The sequence below is a fragment of the Etheostoma spectabile genome, chromosome 6 (genome assembly GCF_008692095.1).
Source record: "Etheostoma spectabile isolate EspeVRDwgs_2016 chromosome 6, UIUC_Espe_1.0, whole genome shotgun sequence".
Lineage (NCBI taxonomy): Eukaryota > Metazoa > Chordata > Actinopteri > Perciformes > Percidae > Etheostoma > Etheostoma spectabile.
This window is the reverse complement of record NC_045738.1, coordinates 18,865,202-18,867,313: the sequence shown is the minus strand read 5'-3', so window position 1 is coordinate 18,867,313 and position 2,112 is coordinate 18,865,202. Positions and strand designations below refer to the sequence as shown.

The following is a 2,112-nucleotide window of genomic DNA, read 5'->3' as shown; positions in this document are numbered from 1 at the left end:
TCTAACACAGTCACCATTTCTGTTGTTTTCACTCCTCAGAAATTCTAATAGAATAGATTTCATTGCGCTGACCTTACCACATTTTGTCCGTCAATGTTAAGCTAACGGTAGGGATCAAGTTAGCCTAGCTCATTAGCCTCCACCGTCCCAAATAGAGAGCTGAGGCCCTACCATCACATCCCGTCTAGCCTCTTCCACTAATTTCCTTAACTCCTTGACTGAAGGGATAGCTTGCAGATTTGTGTTGATAATAAAGGCATGATATTAGAGGTCACATATGTTGGAGCATTTAGTAAGACCTACAATCGTGATTTAGCTGTTATGTAAAGCTCAAACAAGTCCAGGTGAAATTGGTTTTTAATTAGTATTTTATTCTTTTTGCAGGAGAGAACCTGGCCCTTCAGGGGAAAGCCACGCAGTCGTCCCTGTTCACGTTTGGTACGGCATACAACGCCATAGATGGGAATCCCGGCAGCAGGTGGGAGGACGGCTCCTGCAGTCACACAAACAACGACGTCGGCCCCTGGTGGAGACTGGATCTGCGCAAAACCCACAAAGTGTTTTCTGTTAAAATAACCAACCGAGATGAAGACCCTGAACGACTCAATGGAGCTGACATTCGCATTGGGGATTCTCTCGCAAAGTTTGGCAACAACAACACCAGGTAGCTGATCACCTGTTCATTTAGATTCCCTGGTTTCTCAATTTACATCTTTAGATACATTTGCATTTCATATCTCAACACAGCATATTTTACTGCTGCTGTAATAGTTTTTTAGCACATTTAGAGAGAGAAAGCTATTTTCTCAGGTGATACATTTCCAATCATTGCTGGTTGTACTTTTGCTGTCACGGCACCTAAACTGTTGAATACACTACTGTCAACTTCAAGCACACTTTTTCAACCTTGCTTGCTTTCAGTTGACTTGTATAATGTTATACCTCCTACACTATATACTTTATTTTATCAAATTTTTTACTTTTTAAAGTATGAATTAACTTTGTGCCCTTTGGTTAAGCAACAAAGAGCAACCTTTTTTGATTTCTGTTTCTTTCCAGGTGTGCTGTGATTACAAGTATTCCAGCAAAGTGGTGTTGGTGAGTTCAAGTGTAATGGGATGGACGGACGCCTGATGATTAATTAGAGATACAGTACATGTAAACTGGAGAGAGTTGGACTATGTTTGTGGGTTTTCAGAGAAAAAGAAAAGAGAAGCAGACATTTGAAATGTTGAAACAGAGTGTCCACATTGCGCAAAATAAAAACCTGAGACTAAGCATTTTCTGCATTAAGGGTTTGTTTTTCTCATTCTTTTCCTGCGACAACTAGTATGTTGGTAACTTTCCATGCATGGGCTAAAGCCTTCACAGCTGGTTGAGGTTGAGCTAATTTTTCCTACATTCAACACAATACTTCTATAACAATGTATCATACTCTATGAAGTACATTGATTGGAAACTTTGCACACAAGTACATTATTTGAGTACATTAGGTATTTAAATTCCTTGGTTATGCCACCACTGCCACTAAGTGAGTGTACGCATATTTTCTCCCCTTTTTTTTTCCCTAGATAGGTTACTCTATATAAACTCTTATAAATTGAATTGTGATTTAAGTGATCTTTGGCATACTTACTGCATGTACTTTGATAACCTCTGAAATTAAATTCAAGTAGGGAAGTGAAATCATGTGCATGGGAGTGAACCAATGGGTTGTGATTGGGTAAGTGTTGAAGATGAATGTGATCTGAACTCTGATGATTGGTTGGACATGGTCCGACCGATTTCGAGGTGAAGAAAGAGATGCATATAAAAAGGCACAAGAAAATCTTAGTTTAGCTTAGGAGGCTTTTTTATCATCAGACTGTCGAGGTCTCGAGGTAACACTTAATTTCTTTTGAGCATTAGATCATCTAGTACATACGTTCCTGTGTATCCTGCTGTCTGAACTTGCTTTTCACTGCTTGAGAACATATTACTTTACAAAAAACGTATAGATCTGCAGGATGAAGGAAATAATAGCTGCAATCATTTAAACCTTAATCCTAATTGTGAAATTCAACCACAACTGAATACTTGTACTGTATCTTTGCAATTTCTCCTTTCTCCACT

General features: G+C 38.9%; 1 protein-coding gene and 1 long non-coding RNA gene across 4 annotated transcripts in view; one reads left to right on the top strand and one right to left on the bottom strand.

Moving 5' to 3' along the window:
• Positions 1 to 2,112, bottom strand: part of LOC116690572 (uncharacterized) — a 9,337-nt gene that overhangs the window by 1,247 nt on the left and 5,978 nt on the right. The window lies entirely within an intron of this gene.
• LOC116690551 (fucolectin-5) overlaps positions 1 to 2,112 on the top strand; it is a 7,077-nt gene that overhangs the window by 331 nt on the left and 4,634 nt on the right. The window contains exon 1 of one of the 3 annotated variants that reach the window (XM_032517609.1): positions 1,731 to 1,880. The exons of the other annotated variants lie outside the window; for them this stretch is intronic. The gene's annotated coding sequence lies outside the window, so the exon portion shown is untranslated. Of the gene's footprint in view, positions 1 to 1,730; positions 1,881 to 2,112 lie in introns of those variants that run through there. 3 annotated transcript variants of the gene reach the window in all.